Source organism: Jaculus jaculus, chromosome 5, assembly GCF_020740685.1.
Source record: "Jaculus jaculus isolate mJacJac1 chromosome 5, mJacJac1.mat.Y.cur, whole genome shotgun sequence".
Lineage (NCBI taxonomy): Eukaryota > Metazoa > Chordata > Mammalia > Rodentia > Dipodidae > Jaculus > Jaculus jaculus.
Window position 1 is genome coordinate 96,470,284 of NC_059106.1, and position 24,926 is coordinate 96,495,209.

Below are 24,926 nucleotides of genomic sequence, written 5' to 3' on the forward strand. Positions count from 1 at the left end.
ATTAACTCCAGAGTGAGGTGAAGATTTTGGGCAAGCTAGTTGGCTGTGGCCCACATTGACTCACCTTCTGGCCAGGTGTGGCAATCTTGGGATGAATTCAAGGCTGGTGTTGCCAGATTAGATCGATCTATCTATCTATCTATCTATCTATCTATCTATCTATCTATCTATCTATCGCTTCCTTCCTCTCTCTCTCTCTCTTTCTTATCTTTTTTTTAAAAGAAGCCAGGAATGTAGGCTTATGTCAAATTTGAATTTTAGTGTTGACTAAATTACTTTTAGAAATACTATACAGGTCAAACAAAAGTCAATGCAGGCAAATGCCCTGTGTGGGGCAGCAGTGCCATCAGTGTGTGGGGGAAGGGGGTGAATCTGCTTCTTCCTGTTCTCTTTTTCCCTTAAAAGAATCCTCACAGCCTCCACCTTGCTGGAGGTCAGAAATGTCAGAAGGGTCTGGTCTTTCCTTATTGCCTCTTCTCTAATGAGTACCCCTTTCCTAGAAGAGATGGTCACCCTAGAAGGACAATTCCTTTCTTATGAATGTAAATGGGTTTATTTATTTTCCTGGAAACCTAGCAGCACCTGGACACCTGATGTGTCTACTGGACTGACTGTCTTAGCCCCCATCCAATGAACTCGCATAAACGACCCTACTCAGCTTTTAGAGATGGGCTTTCATTTCTGGAGACCCCTTCTGTTTGGGAAACCAGGAAAAATGACCCTTTAAATGATGAGGTGTGAATAAGGCAAAGGAGACTTATTTTTGGTTGCCATGAGTTCAAGGTCACCCTGAGACTACATAGTGAATTCCAGGTCAGCTTGGGCTAGAGTGAGACCCTACCTTTAAAAAACCAGAAGAATTCTGTGTGAGAATGAAAATACTTAGTAGAAGAGGCCAGTAAGTTAAAAAGGAGACATAAAGGGAAGAGAAAGGAAGGGAGGAAGGTACTTAATAGGTTGATATTGTATATATGTAAGTACAATGATTGTAATGGGGAGGTAATATGATGGAGAATGGAATTTCAAATGGGAAAGTGTGGGGGTGGGGAGGGAGGGAATTACCATGGGATATACTTTATAATCATGGAAAATGTTAATAAAAATTAAAAAAAAACCAAAAAAACAAAAAAAAAACAAACAAAGAAAAAATTAAAAAAATAAAAAAACTGGAAGAAAAAAAAAGATGAGGGGAAAAGCCCCAAAGTGTCACAGCAAGCATGCTTAGGATTTCGGCTAGCATCCAAAGAAGGGAAAAGGGGGGAGGATAAAAGGGAAAAGTTGTGCTTTTTGAGTTGGAACTTCAAAAAGCAGGCAAGCTCAGCCTTGAGTCTGTGAGCAAGTGCATCGAGGGAGGGGAAGACTTCTGGATGTTTAAGCACATTATCTCACTACGGGGACAAATATTCCACCTTCTTATCGGGTCTATAGGTGAGGGTGGTCTCTTGACCAGGCAACATACAGGCTCAATTGGATTAACTCTTAAGGGAGTTGACCATAATCTTACATTCTGGGCAGCTTAGAATATCATGTCCCCACCCAGACCCGAACCCAGACGAGGCAGAACTCATACTAGCTTCCCCTCACCTGGAGCCAGACAGTGCCATCCTCCTTCCTTTCGTATGGTATTGAAGATTCGATGGAGAAACAATTGTGATGTTTGTCTTTATAATGTTACTAACGAAGCAGGAGGTTGGGTTTGTCCTTTAGTGACCTTCAAGTCTAATGTCTGCCTAGACACTTATCACTAGCATTTTTTACATTCTTCTCTAAGTGCAGTGGCTTTTACGTGGTTAAATCTTTTTGGAAGACATAACAGGCATGGAAAGGAAGGAAGACAGGATAGAAGGAAGAAAGTTAGTTTATGTTGTTGTCAGCTATGACTTTGGGTAACTCAGAGACCTTACATCTATCGAGCTTTCTGTATGTACCACACCTTTCCATGTCTTCTAGACTTCCTTCTGCTCCCTCGCTGGAATTCTGCTCCACTCTTAGTGTGTGATTCTTACCCGATCCTCAAGACAGCTTTACCTTGATCATACCTTGAATAGTTACTATCTGGCAGGAAGAGAGAGAGGGAAAAAGGGAAAGAGAGAAGAGGGAGGGGACAATGATGAGTGAGGAGGAAAGAAGAAAGAAAGGACAGGACCATAGACAATCAAGAAATGTGAGATATAATGATATGGTTACGAGTCCTACTTCTGGACTGGGATTAAAGTGGCTGTGATGTGCTATAGCCTGAGAGCAGGCCATTGTGAAGACCTGAGGCACCATCTATCCCAGGGCAGGCAGGTGGCAGTGGCTCCCTGGCCTCTAGGAATCAGCATTCCCCTCCATCCACTCTCTGTTCCTTGTCTCCAGCTCTTGGGAAAAAGACCTTCCATCTCAGCTAGGCTCTGCCTTGGTTGGCTGGCTGCAGTTACGAGGGTTGAGGATGAGCACAGGCTCCTCAATGATGGGTGAGGGGTAAACCAGGCAGGCTCAGAGCAGGCTGCACGCATGGAGAAGAGTGAGCAGAGTCCTTATGTCCAGCCAGCTGCCTAGCCAGAAAGTGGGTCTAGTCCAGTCAGGACAAGATGGAGGGTCCTTTCCAAAACCTCTGGAAGCGAGGCTTTGCAGCTCACTACAATGGCACTCCTGCTTCCCCTTCACAGGCTGGCCGTGGATCAGGCTTCACTCCTGGGCCTTCTCACTGGCCCAGGCGGGAGACAGCTATGCTGGTCCCAGAGAAGTCACAGAGAACCTGGTTCTGCCTGTGTTTGCCAAAACTCTGCTGCCTTTCAAACCCCTTTGATAAAGACTAATCCCGTTCATGAGGGTGCCACCCTCACAGCCAAACCACCCCGCAAAGGCCCCAACTCTTTTTTTTTAAAAACTTTTATTTACTTATAAGGGGGAGAGAGAGAGAAGATGAAGGAGAGAGTGGGTGCACCATAGCCTTTTGCCACTGCAAATGAACCCTAGACACGTGTGCCACTTTCTGTATCTGGCTTTATGTGGGTATTGGGAGTCAAACCTGTGCTACCAGGCCTTATAAACAAGTGTCTTTAACCACTGAGAAATCTCTCCAGCCCCAGGCCCAAACTCTTTTTTTTTTTGCTGTACCTCAGACTGACTCAAACATTTTTATTCTTTTGTAAATACAACTAATTCCCACTTACAATTATTTCTAAGATAAACAATAAATCAGCTGAAGAGACATATGGGGTCCAGGGCTTAGGAACACCACCATCCTTAGGGCACAAGACTAGTGGGAGAGTTGCCAGCTGCTGAGGAAAGATTCAGCTAGGAGGTCTTCTCCAGGAGGCCCGGCAGCACCTGAGGCACTGCTGGTACCCCAGCTCAAAGTCTGAGTCGCTGCCATAATAGGGATCTTCAATAGTGATTTGTTTCTGTGGATCAAGCTCCCAAGTAGCTCAATTTTAGCTTTGCAGTTTTTAACTTCATTACTTTTTCTATTCAAATCTCTCAGATTGCTTTGATCCATACACAGTATATAATCACAGTATATAATGTGGCAAACTCTTCTTTGGTAACCTGTCTTGCCTTATGGGCTGTGCTAATGCCATGATTTCTTAGGCAGCTCATTGCACTTGGGCCTCGGGCCCGGCCCACGTTCCAGTCAGAAACAGCGCCGCTGTCAATGGCCCAGTTATCTGAAACATTTGCATCAGTTACTAGTTTTCTGAAAACTGCTTCTGCTATAGGTGACCGGCAAATGTTACCCAGACACACGAACAGCACCGACATGGGTCCTACCTCAGCCATTTTCCCAGGCCGACTCCAGGCCCAAACTCTTAGTACCATCATACTGGGGGCAAAATTTCAACATGAACTGGGGAGCTCAAACTTTCAGACCACAGTACCATACCTTCTATGAAAGCTTCAGGCAGGCCATACACCCAGAGAACTTTAGTGTAGTAAATCTTCAGTAAAACAGTGAAATATGATTTTAAACTTGTTTTAATTCATTTACTTATTTGCAAGCAGAAAGAGAGAGAATGAAGGAGGGGCCAAATAGGTGAACCAGGGCCCTTTGCCCATACAAATGAACCTTAGATGCATGTGCTACTCTGTATCTGGCTTTACATGCATACTGGGAAATTGTCAGGTTTTGCAGACAAGTACCTTGAACCGCTGAGACATCTCTCTGACCCGTAAACTTACTTTAAAGGCAAGAAAGTGAAGATCCTCCATGGAGCCCCACTGTACTGGGTTGGCAAATTGTATTTGAACAATGGTTCTGAAGAAAAGTAGTCCAAAGGAATGGCTTCAATGCAGGGAATGTCAGGGCTCAGCTCTGCTTGTGGGCAGAGGTCTCAGGGCAGCAGCCTTCTTGCTACCACTAGGCATCACTCATGGACCAGCTAACACAAGGCTCCATTCAGCAGCTGGCCAAGCTGAGCAGCAGGGAGCCGATGAGAGAGATTAGGTCAGGGAAGGCTAGCTCCTAGCAAGGTCAAGAGGAAGGGAAGCCTGGCACCTACAGAAAATGTGTGCCTTGCATGCATCTCTGCCCAACATAGCTCACTTAACAACATGGAAAACACAGTGCCATGGTGGCACGGCTAGGCCAGGCAGGGCAATGAACTGGGACAAGAAGCCCAGGGTTCTCAACCTGCTTTGTGCCCCACACCCACACCCACCCTTGCTGGTCCTCAGCATGCACACTGAGACGAAGGGTGACCTAGGTGGCCGGGAAGGCTTCCTCCACCTTCAACAATGGATCTTCATAACACTCATGGGCGGCAGCAGGACTGGACAAGGGAGGCAGGACTGGAGACAGGAAGGAAGAAGCAGAAGCCAAAAAGAGGGAAAGAGACAAGCTCTAGATGATGGAGAACCCAGAATAGGAGTTTATGAGGGACAAGGTAGGTGCCAGGGGGATGGTTCAGTTGGTAAAGTGCTTGGCATGCAAGCATGAGGACTGGCACCCACACAGAGGTTGGGTGTGGTAGCACGTGCCTGTAATCACAGCTCTCGGGAGGCCGCTGGCTAGCTAGTCTAGCTGAATCAGGAGCTCTAGGTTCAGTGAAAACCCCTGCTGCAAGGCTTGGCAATTAGAAGGAGTGCTTGTAAGATCTGATGTCCAGGGGTTTGATTCCCCAGTACCCATGTAAAGCTAGACAGATACACCAAGTGGCACATGCCTCTGGAGTCTGTAGTGGCAGGAGGCCCTGATGCATCCATACTCTCTCTCTCTCTCTAATAAATAAATAAAAGTATTTAAAATAAAGAACTCTCCCCTGACAGTTCTCTCCATGGGACAGTTTGCCTGAGATTGGCTGAGCAATCATGGCAGGGCCAGGTGCATCTGCGGGCTGTTGGAAATTATCTAACACTCCCATGAATGCCTGTGTTTTATAAATTAACTTCTGGATTTGCATCAAAATCTTCTACCCAAACCACAATTTCTGAGCCTTTGCAAATTAGCCAGCTATTAAATGGAATTTACTACCATTCAGGAATGTCTTCCACTAATTAGAAAGAGCAGATGGTTATATGAAAGGTTAGAGCAGGAAACTGAGAATAAAGTTTACTGACTTCCTGTCAGGGGTCTTAACTTTTTTGGGGCCTTCACTCTTTTGGTAGACTCCTGAAGCTATGAACCCTTTCTCAGTATGTTTTGAAATGCCTAAAAGAAAATGCATAGTTTGACTACAAAGAAAATATAGTAACACTGAAATATATAATCATTAAAATTTGAAGAACCAAGTGTATAACATAGCAATATACACTTAACTTTATTAGCACACTAAATAACAGGTTCTACAAGGTGGTATAATAACTACTGTGATTTCAAAGTCACAACTGGCATGAACAATATTTCAAGATATCTATAGCAATTCAAATATAATATGAAAATATCTATTTTTTATTGACAACTTCTATAATTATAGACAATAAACCATGGTAATTCCCTCCCCCTCCTATTATTTTTTAGCTGGAGACAATGTTACCAGTACTGCAAATACACTGTGGTACATTTCCTACATTGACAATTGAAAATGAAAGACAAATAAAGATGTTCCCATTTCCCCCTCGCCCCCCACTCACATTCACAGATTCCTCTTAATTCTATGAATGAGACCCTTGGAGTTGGTGACCTCAAGTTATCTTTTTAAGCCTCTTACAACTCCTAGACACATGTACCAAGCACCACTCCAAGTTCCGGCTTCTTAAAGAACCTTCACCCACACTTTTCCTGCCACAAGAGGCCTAGTTCTACAAATACCACCTTTATCTGCCTGCCCAATGCCTAGGCTGCCTGTGTCCTGCCAGGATCTGGCCTGAAGAGAAAGCTTCAGCAACCAAGGAGAGAGCCCAGCTTCTGGGATCCTGTCTGCAACTCAGGGAAGGTGAGGCAAGGGTTAGGATGTGCAGTGCCTTGCTGAGCCAGTGGTGGACACCCCTCCACAGCATCACCTGTCCTAGGCTGTTGGTCTCCTTGCAGACCTGGACTTAGATGTCAGTATGCTTTGGATAACTTCCTCCCTCCCTCCTTTCTTTCTTCCATCACTCCCTCCCTCCCTCCCTCCCTTCCTTCCAGCAGACTCTGCTTTCTGTGCCAGAAGAGTATCAGCACTCTGGCAGATGAGGAACCAGAAGCTCAGGAATCTTGAATCATCTGTGCAGGTTCACAGGGGCTGGTAAGTGATGAGGCCATTTGTCCTTTCTTCCTTTCCATCTCCCCCTTTCATTGAGAGGCAGGTGGATAATACCTTTATTTTTATTTATATTTATTTAAACTTAAACAAATGATGCACAAAAGCAATCTCTTAAAAAAATTCAGACATTACTAATAAAATGTCCCCCTCCATACAAGCTCAGCATACCTGGTAAATGTAGCCCTGCCCATACTACATATTGCCAATACTACATATTCAGTTGCCACCCAGCCTGACACTGTGTCTTCTTGACATTTTCCAAGGTGGAAGGGAGTTAGGACAAGGAATAGCTGATGAACACAGCATCTGGAAACCCTTGGGAGTCCTGAGCTGGTACCCTCAAGGAAACCAAAATCTTAGTGGCTTTTCCTTGGAGCCGCCTGGCAGGGGCTCCAGGCTGTGGAAGGGAAGCAGCACACAACACTACTCTTTTATCTTTGCGTGGAGCAAACTCTCCGTTTGCCAGATTTCTCTACACCCCCTCCCCATGTCAGAGTGCCAAACCAGAAATGCATATCAGAGGAAACTCAGCACACACAAAAGGTCCTTCCACGCGGAGCCTCACCCATCTCTGTATAGACATACATATATATGGATATATTTCTTTAGCAAGCAAATTTTATTTACTTTTACTCTAGGGGAAAAATGGGGAGTGGGCTGGGAGTTGGGATTTGTATTTTCTTTTCCCACAATGCCTGTGTCCCCAGCAAGCTATATGTGGGTCAGGGCCAGGTATGAGAGTGAGGTGCCCCTTGGGAAACACTATAGGCCCTTTCTTAAAAGAAAGCCTGTCTCTTTAGAACCTACAGTCTATAGCTGTCTAAGCATCATCCATCTACTTAAATCTTGGACAATATTTATTTTATCCTGGAAGCTGCAACAGGTCTATATTTAGAAAGAAGCCCCCTTTCCTTTCCTTTCTCCCTACTTTGAAATGCTATCTCTAGAGGCAGGACTTCGTTTACAGAAAGACAAGAAGGCTTTAGTCCAACCTCCACCTGAGAGATAAGCATTCTGAGGCACAGAGAGGTTAAGCTTTAGCTGAAAAAAAGAAAAAAATCACACAGCAGTGAGTAGTAAACCTAGACTCCAATCCTAGATTACCAGGCCTTTGATCCTCCAGCCACATATTGTCCCACCAGAGCACAAATCAGTTTACCACCTGAGCTCCACAGAGCTCTGGCTAATGCCAGTGTTGTGGTTTATTTGCTCCATGACCCTGGGCACAGCAGCCAACCTCTCTGCGTTTGCCTTCCTCCTCCTGTGCATTGTAACCACTCCAGGGTTGGACTTGCGTGTGCACTATTCGTATACAACCCGTTTCATGCACAGAACCAAGTAGTATTTGTGTCTGGCCAACCACCTGAAGGAAGGCAAGAAAGGACTGTTACCAAATCTATTCACAGTGAAGAAAACTGAGCTCCCTTCCAGATGACATAACATGTATGAGATCAGTTTAGGCGGAGGGAGGGGGGTGTCCTGTTTTCTTGTAGAGCTGGGGACAAACCACTGAGCCACCCTCCCTACGCCCAGCCCTCAGATCAGAGTCTTACAACTGACCTGGTTTTCAATCCAGAAGTCCTAAATGTCTCTCTCCCACCTTCCTAGGCATGAAGAAGAAAAGTTGCTTCTTTCCTCCCCACTACAGAGCAGAACCGGTTGCACTGACATACACCCTGAGACCTTTTCATGAACTGAAATCAGAACAGTGCTTGGTACAAAGTGGAGGCTTAATGTGGTCTTGGTTAAAGAATTACTTAATGAGTGAAGGTGTTGCTCAGTACATGGAAATGATAAAGCCTGGATGAAACATGTGTTTTGTTGCAAAAAGTAGGAGGCACAGGCAAGACTCTAGTGACATCAAGCAAGTCCATCCTCTCCTCAGCCTGCTCTGTGAGGAAAAAACCTTTCACAAAACCCAGTGGCTGGCCTGCTAGACCCAAACCCGTCCTCAGATGTCTGGGCAGCCCTTGTGACTCTCTTCCAGCTAAAACAGATGTAATAACACTGTGGGCCAGAGGAGGCACACAGGCCAGGGAGATGGCCCATCTATCTTCTTAATTGTCAACTCTGCCTGTAATAAGATTTTTCTCCCTGTCACACCTTGGGCTGCTGCTGAACTGGAGCAAAATCAAGACATCCATCTTGCAGCCCCATGAGCAGTTGCGTTCTCACAGAACCAAGGAGGAGACAAGGCTGCTTGGTGCAGGGAAGCTGGGATTGCCAGGAGGAGCTGAGGCCTGGGAGACAGGAGCTTGGAGTCCTCCTCTTAAGCAGCTGTGGATGCCACTGGATCTCCATGAACTTTGTTTTCGGAACACTTGCAGTCTAGTGTTCTGGAAATGGGGTCTGCGGAGGCAGGGCTGTGAACCATGTTGATACTGTATCAAGATAGTTAAGTTTCATGAACTTACGGGAAAGTGTCCACAATTTTCATCAGATTCTCAAAGAAATGTGCAACCCCCATTTCATTAAAATGTTAAGGAATGCTGGACTAGATGGTTTCCCTCCCAGAAGTATGTACTGAGCATGTTTACTGTGTCTCCTCTGCTCTGTTACAGGCACTGGAGGTACAAATATGCCAGGAGAGTCCTGCTTTTAGGGTACTTGATGCCATGACAGAAGTGTGTCCCTCAGGGAAACAAAGAAAAGGCAACATTTGACTCCTCTGGTCAGGAAAGGCCCACTGGGGGAGAGCCGTATGCTTAATGTTGAAGTTGAAGGATATGTGTGTGGGTATGGGTGTGTGTTTACTGGGTGGAGAGAGCCCTAGGCACAGCAGGGAGTTCAAGGGCAACATGTGGTCTAGGAGCTGCAAGCGCAGCTGGGAGTGGAACACAGAACAGTGTGCACTGCAGGAGGCCCGGAGGGTGGTAGAAAGCAGACACACGAGGACAGAAAGGTATGCCAGGGGCCAGGGTAGGCAGTGCCATGTGTGCCACCCTGAGGAGTCACACGTGGTACATGATGCATTCTTTCTAGCTGCATAGGGCCGGGATGAGCCTCTTGCCTACTTCTGAGCTTTTGTTCACTGAATGAAAGTCTGGTCTGGACCCAGAGCCGTCCCCACACGATTCACTGTCTCAGGGACACATTGTGACCAGTGAGGCTGGACTGAAAAGGCAGAGTGCTCTGTTCTTGTTTCCAAGGATGCTTTCTTGTGTCATGTCTTGGGGGGCCAAGGAGCCCTGTTTGATTTCTCAGGTAGGTGGGGAACTTGGCGCTTGATGCTTTCTCCCCAAGCCTCAACCCCATCACTGGCCTCAAGTGACCCTCCCGTGGCCCTGACTGGCTCATAGGACTTTGACCAGGCCACAGGGGTCATGCTTTAAGAAGGGGAATTGAGTCCCTTTCCTGGAAAACGTCTGTTCCTGCAGGGCTGCACCCCACAGTGCTTGGGAAGTAAGGCTGCCAGATTTTGTAGTTCTGGCAAATGCTTGGGGCAAGAGTAGGTTCCAACCAGGTGTAGCAGCCATGACTTTTCAACTCCTATACTAATCGGCCAGTCTGCATGGACAAAGTACTGGGTCAAGGCTTTGACCTTAAGGAAGATGGGAGAGGCGTTCGGGCTTGGCAGCGTCCTGCCTGTGCCCAGCATACCCAGCCCCAGCGCCCCCTCCCAGTCTTCGCCCAAGGTCGCAGCGCAACCCGAGAGCTGCAAACTTCAGCGACCAGCCCAGAGACGCGCGGGGCTGGGAACCGGGGGCCGTGTGAAAGGAGAAAGACGGAGCGATTGCCAGGGAGTCCCAGCGAGCGGCGGGCTCGGCGGCTGCATCCCGGACCGCAGCGCAGCGTCCCCCCGGGAAACGCGGGGAGGGCGTGCACCGCGGGAGCCAGCCGCAAGGACGCCGCGGTCCTCCCCACCGCGTCCTCCCCGCCCAGACCCGGACGAGGGGCGAGCCCGCAGCCCCTCCCGCCCGCCGCGGACCCCGGCGCCCGCTCGGCCCAGGCCGCGGCAGGCTCTGCCGGGGGCGAGGAGGGCGGCGGAGGCCACAGGACGGGCCGAGGTCGCGGAGGACGCGGTGCCGGCGCCCCGGCAGGCAGACGTCCTGCCCGGGGCTGCGGGCGCGAAGCCCCTTACCTGGGACGCAGCGCGCGAAGCCTGGGCCCTCGGGGGGCGCTCGCACGGGGGTCGCGGCCGCACCGCTCCCGTGGCCGCGGGTCCTGGGCGGGCGCGCACGCTTGGCACACCCACCGCGCGGGTGCGGGACTGGGCGCCGAGTGGCGGGCGGGCGGCGGGCACCCCGAGTCCCCGCCTTCCTGACGCGGCGCCGGAGCCGTGGGGGGGAAGGGACAGAGTTGCGAAACCGAGGGGAGGGTCTTAGCTTGGTGAACTCCAAAAGCCCTGGGCAGAGTCGAGGAGGGAAACTTTACGAAAAGAAACCACAGTTAACCCGTGTACTCCCACGTCCATTTCTTCTGTCTAGACATCTCTGAACTCATATACCTGGAGACACAGCATGGGAGGGGTAACTGGCCCAGGCAGGACTCGAACCTGTGTCTGGCAACTGACTTCTGTGCGAGATCCTGGCCAGGGAAAGAACTTACACCTCTCTTCAGGTGGTTTTTTTTTTTAAATTTATTTTTCACTTTCCTTCCAAGGCATTGCTGTAGCCCCATTCAGAATCCTCCATCTTTATTCCATTCGCCCATCTCCAACAGCTTTTCATCACTTTAAAAATATTTGCGTTTCAGTCGCTAACCTTGAGTGACCAACTCGCTCAGCGCCACTTTGAGCACCACCGGAAGTCCAGAGGAAGGGGGGGCTTTTGTACCCTTCACAGAGGGGCCAATGGGCCTAGGAGGAAAGACAGCCGGACCCCAGCGCTGGCCCTCTGTGCCTCTCTCTCAAGCCCCAGCGACTCTACCCACAGTTTTAGTTTTGAGGTTGTGACCCAGGTGGGAGAGAACTTGCAGGAGACTGTTCCGAGATGTTTACTTTCAGTTTGACAGAAATGTGGCTATTAGAATGAGTTCATTTCCATGGGGCTGTACAAAAGCCGAAGGAATAGAGTGTACGCTTGGCCTCAGTGTTATGACCGCAAAAAGGAGTGGTCGGCTAGAGTAGCTTCAGGCTTTTGTCCAAATGCTGCATGGGGCTGACACTACCGAGCTGTGGGGGTTGACTTTTGCCATCCAGTGAAGCGTTAATATGGCTAGAGCCTCTCATTTTTTCAAGAGAAGCCATAAATCCAGATAGTTAAGTCGTCTCCCAATTTGTTGGCAACTCATTTAAAAAAATACTAAACACGTTATATATAAGATCATAATGTTCAAGCTAAACAAAAATATGGTTTTGGACCTAATGCAGCCCATAGACCTGGGATTTAAGCACTTGCATTTGGGTTGCTTCATACAGTTTATTTGGGCTTCCCAGCGTCCTTGTGGGATAGGCCAAGGTGGAGCACTACTTCCGTTTAAGAAGGGGAGGAAGGGCTGGAGAGATGACTTTAAGGGCTTGCCTGTGAAGCCTAAGGACAGGGGTTCGAGGCTCGATTCCCCAGGACCCACGTTAGCCAGATGCACAAGGGGGCGCACGCGTCTGGAGTTCGTTTGCAGTGGCTGGAGGCCCTTGCGCGCCCATTCTCTGTCTCTCTCTCTCTGCCTCTTTCTCTCTCTCTCTGTTGCTCTCAAATAAATAAATAAATAAATAATAAACAAAATTATTTTGAATTAAAAAAGGGGGGGGGAGGAAACCCCGTTCACGTGGGTCCAAGACTAGCCCAAAGCTGATTGGTAGAGATGGAAGTGCAGTGCAGGCATGCCAAGTCCTGGTCTTGAGCCTTTGCGCTTGGCACCCTCTCCTGTGAAGAATTTCTAGGCATTGTGAGTGTGATTAGGCATGAGCTGGGATGGGTGAGGGGGACAGGGTGAAGGCACAGCAGCTTTCAGCTTTACCGGGAGGGTGAAATGGTGTGCCAGGCTGCTATCCTCGAAAGCAAAGCAGTTCACCCCGATGACTCAGACAGTGAACTGAGCTGAGTCAGAGGAGGGCCCATCTGAACTGGAGCGTCTGGGGCTCCTGAGGTCGGATCAGGAAAGAAGAAAAAAATATACTATGCAAACCCATCCACCCAAATCCCCCACCCACCCACCCAACGCGGGTGCAGAAACTCCAGCTAGACATCATGACAAGAAAGCAGGGGAAGGATATGTCCTCAATCAGGCAGCAGAGCTTCTGGGATCTCTGACTTGGGTATTTCCACACAGAAGGTAGAATGGAAAACTACCGGCCCCCACCTTGTTGTTGTCTGGGGCGCAGCGTAGGGTTAGCATGCGTCATGTCTCAGGCATTGTGCTGAGCATTTCACACACATCATGTAGCTCATGAGGCTCACACAGGGGCACTGATTTAGGAAAGGAAGGAGGTGGGTTTCAGATATGGGTCTTTGTGACTGGAAGACCAACCTTATCAAACTGAAGGCTGGAAAGATGTGTCCCTGGGAGATTGCAAGGCTAAACATAGTGTGGTTAGAAGACACCCCTCACATGTGGTGACTTTGGCAGAGTGGGCCTCAGTGTTGGCAAATATTTCAGAACCGGCTCCTATAGGGAAATTCACACATACAGAATTCTTGTTCTTCTCAAAAGGTTTGCAAGCTGTATACATAGCTTTACAAACTGAAATAGTGAATAATCAATTACTAGTCCTAGAGGAAATAGAGCTAGGTTCCTGTGAGCTTCTGCTCACATTTTCACCAACTCATCCACAGGAGATGTCTTCCAAGATCCCCTCATGGATGCCTGAAACTTTAACTATATTATATTATATATATACATTTTTATACACAATTTATAAATTATAATTATATATATTATATAATATATATCATATGCTATATATAATTACATATAATATATATGTTTTTAAATGTTTTTATATAATTTATTGTTTATCAACAAATAAAAATTACTTTCACTTGCTTTTCATGTTTTCTTGGCCCAATTCTTGATTTTTTTACTTCTAAAACGTACTGCACATGATATAATGAAGTACGTTTTAACAGCATGGTTAATGAACTTGGACATTCATCGTCAGCTACCTACATCCTTGTTACTTGCAATTGTGGTCCTAAGTCGCTTTTTCAGTCACCTTAAGACAACTTTTTGGAAAACACTTCTTCCAATGATCACACATCTTCAAAACATGGGGATGTTGTACCGAGGCGCACAGCGTGAGCAGGGGCACAAAAGGGATCCAAGGCGCAGGCAGAGAGCAGAGCCGCGGCCTTTCCTTCCCGCCACAGAAGGCTGTGTCCTCCTGAGCCCCGCAGTCACCGAGGGGCGAAGGCGAGCGAGGGCCGCGCCTCCTGCAGGAGGAAGCCGAGTCCCCGAAGGACCGAGGCCGAGGCCGGTGCAAGAGCTCCGCGGGCATGGCGGCCGCTCGAGCCCTGGCTCGCACACCTCGCGCCCTCTGCAGCTCAATATATATAATTTTTATTATATTACATATAATATATATTTTATAAATTTATAAATTATAATTTGTATATCATTTATATACAATGTATACAATTTTATTATATTATATATATGCAGACTACAGTTTTTGCTATGTATTCATATCTACAACAAAATTTAATTTATAAATTAAACACATTATATAAATTAAGCACAGTAAGAGATCAACAGCACAAATAGCAACATACTTATAATAATATAATAAAAGTTGTGGGGCAGCAGTCTCTGTCTCAAAGCATGTCATACTGTTCTCACCCCACTTTGATGAGGTGACCCAGGAGAGGGAGTGAAGCAAATGGTACCGGCATTGTGACGTTTGCGGCTTCACACACTGTACTACTGGGAGTTGATCTGATCATGACAATGCTAAGTGACTAATGGCTGGGCAGTGTGCACAACACAGGTCCTGGACCATGCAGAGTGGATGGAGCAGACAGCACAAGTCCTCATGCTGTTCAGACTGATAAATTGTTATGGATGGGAATTTCCATGTAAAATATTTGGAGTGTGGTTGATCGGGGTGACGGAAACTTCAGAAAACAAAACCCGAGGAGGAAAACTGTAAACTTATTTCGTGTGTGTTTCTGCCTAAAGACGCCTTTTTGAAGTGTGTGGTGGACTCATTAACATTGAACTCATGGCCAAATAGCCCTAGAATTCACGCCCAGGCAAAGGTTCTCTGACACATGCTTTCTTCATAAGCCTTTTTGTGCTTCAGAGCATTAGACAACATTTGAACTCTAAGCTTGGAAGCTATTTTAAACAGCAAAATTATCAACAAACAGCACAAAAGTGTGAAAAACAAGGCTCACCATGAGCTGTGAGGAGTACACGGTCGGTGCGAAAACTGGGGCAAGAAGCCGAGCATGGGCCTGCTTCGACTCAGCCGGAGCCCGCGGGCCCAGCGCCTCAAACTCGCCACGCCTCCTGTCCACAAGTTACTGACACTGATGCAAGGAATTAATTTTCTTTCCTTCCTTCTTTCCTTCCTTCCTTCCTTCCTTCCTTCCTTCCTTCCTTCCTTCTTTCTTTCTTTCTTTCTTTCTTTGTTTCTTTCTTTTCTTCCTTCCCTCCCTCTCTCCCTCCCTCCCTCCCTCCCTCCCTCCTTCCTTCCTTCCTTCCTTCCTTCCTTCCCTCTCTCTCTCTCTCTTTTTCTTTCTTTCTTCTTTTTTTTTTCTTTTTTCTGAGGCAGGGTCTCAACCCTCGCTCAGGCTGACCTGGAATTCACTGTGTATTATCAGCATGGCCTCAAACTCACCGCTATCCTCCTACCTCTGCCTCCCGAGTGCATGCACCACCACTACTGTCTCAGATGCAAGTAAATTTTAACAAGTCCGTCCCTGTTAACTTAAAAAGTCTTGCAAATAAAAACTCTGCAAATAATGAGGATGGATTCTGTATATGTGCACACATATATCACTTTATTGTAAATTTTATTGCCATAAGATGTGTAGTGTACAATTTACAAATGATAATCAAATACACAACACGTTCTATACAACCACTTGAGTCTACTAGAAAACCTTTATTACTCTTTGCCCAAGTTTTTACAAAACTATTCTTTATTAGAATACAAAAAATAAGCTGGGCATGGTGGCACAGGCCTTTAATCCCAGCACTCGGGAGGCAAAGGTAGGAGGATCACCATGAGTTCGAAGCCACCCTGAGAATACATAATGAATTCCAGGTCAGCTTGGACCAGAGTGAGACCCTACCTTGAAAAACAAAAAAAACAAAAAAAAAACAAAAAAAAAGAATACAAAAAATAGGTTTCATTATGGTGTTTTCAATTTTTTTTTTTTTTTTTGTAAACCAGTTAGTTTATTAGTGTTACTTACAGAACAGAGTGAGAGCTGCTTACAGGAGCAATGGAAGACTCAGTTGCATCATGGAAAAGCCCACCCCACAGAAGTGATGACTGCACAACTTGCAAGCAGCTCAGTCAGAAAGTCTCCTTCCCAAACACTTCCTTTTCCCTTATGTATCCTTAGAGAAGGCTCTTAAAACCTTTTCTCACACTTGCTGGCTTACTGAGTCTCCTGAGTGTCATTCCTTCCCCCAGGAGAGAATGTTACAATTGCTAATTAACACTTATCCAAGTGTGCCCTTCATTTATTGGCTGGCAATTTTGTCCTTTATTCTAGATTTCCTGTCCAAAGAATAGCTGGCAAATATCTCACATTCTATAAGCTTTCTATTTGCTATGCTGGTCTTTTCCTTTACTGTGAAGAAACATTTTAAAAATAGTTTATTTTATTTATTTATGAGAGAGAGAAATAGAAATAGATTGGGCAAGTCAGGGCCACCAGGCACTGCAGATGAACTCCAGATACATGCATCACCTTGTGCAGCTAGCTTTATGTGGGTCCTTTGACTTTGCAGGCAACTGCCTGGACTGCTAAGCTATATCTCCAGCCAAAGAAACATTTTAATTTCATGTAATTTCATGTAGTCCTGCTGTTGATTCTTGGGACTTATGTCCTGTGCTATTTCAGTCCTTTTCACAGCTTTTATGTATACTTAAAACTTCAATCGCATTGTCTACATTTTCCTCTAGTTTGTTCGTTCATTCTTCCTTTTCTTCTTTCCCTCCTTCCTTCCTTTTTTCTTTATCCTAGCATTTCTGATTTTAAATATTGCTGGCAGAAATCACCTGACCAAGAGCATCTTTTGGGGGAAAACGAGGGTTTATTTTGGCTTACAGACTCGAGAGGAAGCTCCATGATGGCAGGGGAAACAATGGCATGAGCAGAGGGTGGACATCACCCCCTGGTGACATCAGGTGGACAATAGGAACAGGAGAGTATGCCAAACATTGGCATGGGGAAACTGGCTAAAATAACCCATAAACCCACCTCCAACAATATACTGCCTACAGGAGACTTTAATCCCCAAATCTCCATCAGCTGGGAACCTAGCATTCAGAACACCTAAGTTTATGGGGGACACCTGAATCAAACCACTACATTCCACCCCTGGTCCCCATAAACTGATAGCTATACATGATATTAAATGTAATGCATTCATCCAACTTTAAAAGTGCCCATAGTTTTTATCACTCCCAATGGTGGCCAAACAACCCCATAGTCCAAAGTCTTTTAACTGAATCATAATACCAAAAATAAAAACAAACAAAACACATAATGGCACAGAATAAACATTCACACTGTAAAAGATGGCACTGGGAAGGTGGAGTGCTTGCCTAGCATGCATGAAACTTTGAGTTCAATCCCCAGCACTATATAAACCTGGTTTGGTAATGCCTATAACCCCAGAACATGGAAAAGCAGGAGGATCAGAAGTTCAAGGTCATCCTCTGCTACTAAGTAGGTTTGAGGCCAGGCTGGGATGGCATGAAACTGTTTTTAAAAAAGTAGCTGGAGGTCAGGCATGGTGGCACACACCTTTAATCCCAGCACTCAGGAGGCAGAGGTAGGAGGATCGCTGTGAGTTTGAAGCTACCTTGAGACTACAGAGTGAATTCCAGGTCAGTCTGGACTAGAATGAGACCCTACCTCCAAAAAAAAAAAAAAAGTAGCTTGAAGAAGCCTTAGGGAAGTAAGTGTGTGTGGCGGGCGGGGGGTGTGGATATGTTTATTTTAATTCTTATTCATCTAGTGCTGTAGCTAACTTATCATTGTTAGGACAAAACACCCAACAAGAAGCAGTTTATGGAAGGACAGAGGTTTATTTCAATCTCAGGGTCTTGTGTAAAGCTTCATCTTGGCAGAAAAGCATGGCAGAGCAGAGGCTGGGCTTCACACCACATGGGTGAAAGTTATCTAAGGGAGTTTACGAGGACCAGCAAGCTGGCTTAACAAACCTTAAGGTCGGCTAAGTAACACGCCTCCTTCAGCAAGGCTCCACTTCCCAAATTGTTACCAGCTGGGGATTGAGTATGAGGCTTAATCACAAACACATGAGGCTACTGGGGACATTTCACATTCAAACTACCTCATCTAGTCAATTAAAATGACAGACTTCTGTCAGAGTAATTGATGATCCACCAAAGGCCAGTGGTAAGACCCTATTGCTGAAGACTCCATACGCAGCTGACACGTAAAATGGAATGACATGGCTGGAAGCCAGGAGAGAGTCAGTCCCCAGACAGTCAGCGTGTCTAGTGCCAGAAGGCGCTACATAGGCGACTGGGGGAAGTGACCAAGATCTGTCCAAGCAACACATTGTTTAACCTAAGTAGCAACAATTAACCGGATGTGATACCCACACAAGTGCAATAGTGGTACACAGCCATGGTGAGGAATCAATTGCTCTTGATTTGGCTAACTGATCCACTCAGTGGTACTAGACCCTTAGCTGGAGCTGGGAAACAAGTCAGAACCATACCCAAACACAAGCCCACTCTACAATATCAAGCTACCATCAATCACGGGGTATAAGAGGGCCTACACCTATCAAACTGTCTATCAAAAAAGTAAGTGTTATCTCAATTTTCTGGGTGCTAACTTACTCTCCGTTGGAGAATCTGCTTCTCTTTTCCAGATAGATGCAGATCCTAAGAAGAGAGCTGCCCCAACATACCTCAGAAGGGGCCCAACTGAAACTAAGGACAACTGGCGATATAAGCAAGGATGATGTTTTCCTGTGAACTGGATACCAGCACAAAGGGGAAGGAGATCAATGCAGAGAAAAATCAACTCCTACCAAATCAGAGAGCCAGAGCCTCAGAGGCCCCCAACACCTCAGCACTGAAGCAGACCAAAAATGAACCCAACATGGCTCAGGGAAATCTTGAGGAAGAGGGGGCGGAAAGAATGTCAGAGTTACATGTTGGGTCATGATTTTCAGAGACATTTATCATACTAATAACTGGGGGCTAACTCCACAATGCACGACCCATTTTTAATAACAAGGAGGGTCTAATGGGAGGGGGTAGATCACAGATGAGCCTAAATAATGGTACCAAACTGCCTGTATTTACTGAAAAGAAAACTAATAAATTAAATTAAAAAAAATGTGTACAGTTGATGAAATACTATATAGTAGTGAACATGACTAATACTGTAAATGGCATAGAGGATTTTCACAAAAAATATATGATAACCACAAATTACAGAGCATGGCCTATGTGAATCTTTTATGTAGTGTTCAAATAGGCAAAACTACTTGGCAATGACAGAAATAATGATAGTAGTTACCTTTGGGAAAGTGAAGTGGGAGATGGCAACAAGGCAGGCTTGGGAGTAGTGGTGTTCTATTTTTGTAATCTGGATGATATTTACAAGATAATGGTACTTTGTGAAAATTCACTGAGTTTATCTTTATTTTCTGTGCATTTTTTCTCTGTTATATTCAATATAAGATTTTATTTAAAAATTAAGGTAATTCATTTCAGTGAGAGAGAATTTCTCAGTGACCTTCCAATTGAATCCAAAGGGTGTTATTCAGAAAAGAGTGGGGGCAAAGCTTGAGCAACTAGATGCCCCTAAGAGAGAGAAAGAACACCAGAGCAGGAACCATTCATAAGTGGAACACAGCACCTTTAACTCTGGGCAGCTGAGGTATCTTCAAGCATCTCCATCACACTCATGGATGCAACTTTGATGTTTTGGAAGAAGTTTGTGGTTTGTTGTTGTAGTCAGCTTCACGCTGCTGAGACAAACATCCAACCAGACATGGAGGAAAAGGGTTCATTTCAGACTTACGGCATTCAGGAGAAGTTCCACTAATCGTGTAAGAAGTTGGCTCACTCCTTCATATGTCAGCACAGCAGAGAGAAAAACCAACAACCAGCAAACATGGATAGCTAGAGCTCAAACTGCTCTGAACACACCTTGTAGGGCTAGACTCAAGATCCACCCCAAACACACCTTAGGGCTAATTTCCAAGATCTGTCCCTGGTGACCTCTTCCCCACTAGGGTTCTACCACTGGACACTTAAAATTCAAGCCTGAGTCTATTGGGCCATATACTTACCACACTGGGTATATTCAGGAACTCTCCATCAAGCTCATGGGTGTGTAAGTCTGATATCTTGGAAGAAGTTTGTGGTAGGAAAGATTTAGGAGCTAATGGTATATAGACAGTTGTCACAATCACAGAAGAGCCAAAAGTATGATAAACTGTGAACAGAATAGAGATTCTTGGGGCCATTCTTTCTCATTAAGAGAAGGACAGATGTGCACACAAAGAAGTGGACAGAGGTGAGGTATGGTGGTGCACACCTTCAGTTTCAGTACTCTCAGGAGGCTGAGATGGGAGGACCACCATGACTTTGAGATGAGACTGGGCTAGAGAGTGAGTTCAGGTTAGACTGGGGATACAGAGAGTGAGACCCTATCTAAAAGGGGGAGGGTCTGGAGAGATGGCTTAGTGGTTAAGGCGCTTGCCTATGAAGCCTAAGGACTCATGTTTGACTCTCCAGGTCCCATGTAAGCCAGATGCACAAAATGACACAAACATGCAAGGTTGTTTATGTGCACAAGGTGACACATGTGTCTGGAGTTTGATAGCAGTAGCTGGAGGCCCTGGTGCATCAGTTCTCTCTCTCTCTGTCATTCTTGCTCTCCTGCATTAAAAAACATCTATTGAGGGCTGGAGAGATGGTTTAGCGGTTAAGCGCTTGCCTGTGAAGCCTAAGGACCCCGGTTTGAGGCTCGGTTCCCCAGGTCCCACGTTAGCCAGATGCACAAGGGGGCGCACACATCTGGAGTTTGTTTGCAGAGGCTGGAAGCCCTGGTGCGCCCATTCTCTCTCTCTCCCTCTATCTGTCTTTCTCTCTGTGTCTGTCACTCTCAAATAAATAAATAAATAATAAAAAAACATCTATTGGACTTACCTCAAAAAATAAAAAATGGTGGGCAGGGGACTGTCTAGAACTGGAAAAGCATGGTACCCAGATGGACATATGTAGATAATTCCACAAGGCAGGGAATGATGGTCATTAACAAATGCAGCAGAACACACAGTATTGAGTGGATTCAGTGATTGGAAGATCACTGAAGTCTGTGATGGGTCATATTCTTCAAAGATGACTGCAACAGTATTTCCCATCCTAATGCTCTTCTGCAATATGACTTTGCCATCCCACTGTGAGATGGGGTCTATACCTCTACACCATTTGCCCTTGATTCTATATGTCTTGTGACCCTGCCTAATGATGTACAGTAGAAGTGACCTTATAAAGATTGTGATAACTCCAATAACATAAAATGTGATAGCATTTCCAACTTGTTTGTTGGCAAATCAGAGCATCTCATATAGGAAGCCAAACTACCCTGAGGTCACTCTTAAGTGACAAGCCAAGCTACCAAAAGAGGCCACATATAAGTCTAGTGTTAGCACACCTGGTCTTTGCATTATCCTGATACAGATGCTGAATGTGGAAGTTGAATGAGCCTTCAGATAAATTAGTCCTCAAGTGCTCAGTCACTTCAAGTCTTCCCATGTGAGCTTCTAGGGGTCATGAATTGTGTAACCCAGCTGGCTTCTTGATTCTTAGAATCTAGGAGTATGATAGAATGGCTGTAATAAGTTTTGAGTCATCTGACATTTATTACACAGCAACAGCACCTGACAGTGTGGCTTTAGAGAAAGCAGCTTCTATGGTGGATGTGCAGTAGTTGAGGAAGAGGGTAATCTCATAAACAGAGGTGAGACAGGGAGATCACAGTGGAAGGTGACAGAGAGAATTTAGGAAAGATTTGTAGTAAATATCAGAGTCGACATTGGGCAATTGACAAATAGGGCAGGAAGGGAAGTGTATGGCACAGGCCAGGAAGGTAGAGGGCATAGGCCAGGGAGATATAGGGCAAATCCAGTGTTGGAGGACCATGAGGGCCTGTTCTGGGTCAAGGTTCCAGCCCTTCTGCCCAGTTGTTTTGCTGTAGTTCAGCTCTCTCAGGTCTTCGAAATATATATTTATTTATGTAAGGGGAGTGGGGAGAATGGGAGCACCAGGGCCTCCTGCCACTGCAAAGGAATCCCAGACACTGTGCATCTGGCTGCAAGTGAGCACTGAGGAATTGAACATCTTTAACTGCTGAGCCATCTTTCCAGCCCCTTTTCCTAGTTTTTTTTTTTTTTTTTCTTAATTGGAGACTTGGAGATGCCTATGTCTGTCACTGTGGTACAAGGCTGGCTGGCGATCTGACAAGGACATGCTGAGAGAGGGAAGAGGCACCGCTTCACTCTCGACTTGTTAGATAGCCTGCCTGAAGTTACAGAGTAGTGGAGCCTCCTGTTATGACGGTCATGCCATAAATGAAACAAGAAAATATGAGTCTTGAACTCTCATGAGAGGAAGGCAAGGAAAAGACCAGTGGGAAGTCCATTTTCAATAACTTTCTTCAGCTATTTTAAGATAGGATCAGACATGCTCCTACAAACAGGCTTGATAAGTAATAGTCATCTGCAGCAGGGTGACTAGAGCCACCTCTTCACTGAGCCCCCGGTGACAGAGACTGGGTTGTGCTTCTGTCCGTGGACAGAACTTTGCCTTTTAGGATGCAGTTCACACATTCCCACAGGGCCTAGAGCAGCAGATTTACCTCAGCCAGGCATCAGGGCTTCCAGGTTGCTACAACCTCCATCTGCCTGCAGCAGGATAGTCTATAATCACCCTTATTTTCGTAGATGTGAAAGCCATAACTTAAAAGAGAACATCTTTCCCCACATTCTCACAATTAGAGTGAGAGCTAGGGTGTGAGAGACTTCAGCCTCCACGCTTAGTAAGTAACCACTAGAGTTTCTGAGCCACCATTTGGGTCACTGTGAGCCTTCGAGTTCAACTTGGTCTTGGTCTGCCTTGGACATGATGGGAGGCGAGCCATCAGCTCGGCCTTGTTCACATTGCTCTTGGGCCTTGTTGTGGCCAGGCTTGGTGGTATATGCCTGTAATGCCAGCACTTGGGAGGCGGAGGCAGGAGGATGCCTGGATTACATATTGAGATGTCTCAAAATACAGCACAACAATGTGAGCTGGGAGATGGTTTAGACGATTAAGGCACTTGCTTGCAAAGCCTGCATGCCTGGGTTCAGTTCTCTAGTACTCATGTAGAGGCAGATGCACACAGTGGTGCATGCATCCATAGAGTTCATTTGTAGTGGCAAGAGGCCCTGCGGCACCCATTCTCTCTCAGATAAATAAATGACAAAAGTTTTATTTATTTTTTTTAACACAGCACAATGCAATACAGCACAGTGTCCTTTAGTTCACTACAAGGTGACCAAGAACTGAGGGTCAGATTCCCTTTAAGTCAGAACCACCCTGACCCGTGTCCCTCCTGTTCCATTAGACACAGCTACCTCAGGAGAGAGGAAGTGAGGCAGAGTGGCGTATGCCCCGAGGCTGGAGGCCCACTTGGTCTTGTCTCTGCCTCTGCTGCTGCCTCCTTTCCCATTACCTCCTTCTCACTGTTCATCCTCTGCCAAGCAGTTCTTGCTGATTCTGGGTCTCTCCTCACAACACTCTCCTTGTTTGAATTCCACCTCTCAGAACTTTTAATGCAGTTCTGTGGCCTCCAGGCCCACTGCTAATTGCCTCCATCTCTCAGCATTTCTCAGTTCAGATTCCTGAGGTAGGAACCTAACTGACCTGGCACACCTGCTGTGCTGGGTCACAAGTCACCAGCCAGCTGAGTTGACCATGGCTGGCTCCCTTGCCTGCTACACTGAAGAGCCAGGAGTAGAGTGCTGGAGTGGATGGGAGCAGTCTTTAATTGAGGCTGTTTGTTGAACCGTTTCTTTGAGAAGAGACAATGCCAACATTTGTACTTTACTTCTCAACCTCCCATCTGCCCTGAGGCAGGAACACAGCCTTTATAAATAAAGATTGTAACTGTTAGAAATTATTGTGTGTCGTCGCTCACTGTTTTATTACCTGGTTTCCTCTCAGCCTCCTCCCTACCATCCAAGTCTGTCTCTTTTTTATGGGGGTTCCCACATAGTGGCTTTGTCCAACCACTGCCAGGTGCCAGGTGGCCTCTCTGTTTCTGCCATTCTGGCACTTTCTCTGTGTACTGTCACCAGTCTCCTGGCTTCTAAGGTTGGTGTCATCAGCACACCTGGGGCTTCAGGGGCACGCTGGGTCCCTCCTCCTCGGCTTCCACACGTTGCAGCGAGAAAATTCCAAGAAGAAAGGCAGCAGGGCACGGTGAGCGACGGGCGTGCAGCAGGGCACGGTGAGCGACGGGCGTGCAGCAGGGCACGGTGAGCGACGGGCGTGCAGCAGGGCACGGTGAGCGACGGGCGTGCAGCAGGGCACGGTGAGCGATGGGTGTGCAGCAGGGCACGGTGAGTGATGGGCGTGCAGCAGGGCACGGTGAGTGACGGGCGTGCAGCAGAGCAGCTGCAGACCTCACCGCAGGGAAGCCAGGCATGGGGCACTGGGCCACAGCGGGAACGGAGATCTGCTTCCTCTCTCTCCTTCCAGTCCATCTCTCAAAACGGACATGCTCAGGCTGCAGCAATGGCTTAGCGGATAAGGCGCTTGCCTGCGAAGCCTATGGAACCTGGTTCAATTCCCCAGCACCCACATAAACCCGATGCACAAAGTGGTGCATGCATCTGGAATTTGTAGAGGCTGGAGGCCGGGTGTGCTCATTCTCTCTCTCTCTCTCTCTCTCTCAAATATATGAATAAATAAAAAGTTTTTTTTTTTTTAAATAAAGGAGATGTAGCGGGGTGTGGTAGCACATACCTTTAATCCCAGAATTTAGGAGGGAGAAATAGGAGGATTGCTGTGAGTTCAAGGCCATCCTGAGGCTACATAGTGAATTCCAGGCCAGCCCAGGGTAGTGAGACCCTACCTCAAAACAAACAAACAAAACAGAGATGCTC

General features: G+C 46.5%; 1 protein-coding gene and 1 pseudogene across 1 annotated transcript in view; both read right to left on the reverse strand.

Moving 5' to 3' along the window:
- Positions 1-10,764, reverse strand: part of Kank4 (KN motif and ankyrin repeat domains 4) — a 96,098-nt gene extending 85,334 nt beyond the window's left edge. Inside the window, exon 1 of the mRNA XM_045149720.1 lies at positions 10,747-10,764. The gene's annotated coding sequence lies outside the window, so the exon portion shown is untranslated. The remainder of the gene's footprint in view (positions 1-10,746) is intronic.
- LOC101603321 lies at positions 3,279-3,765 on the reverse strand (annotated as a pseudogene).
- Positions 10,765-24,926: the final 14,162 nt, after the last annotated feature.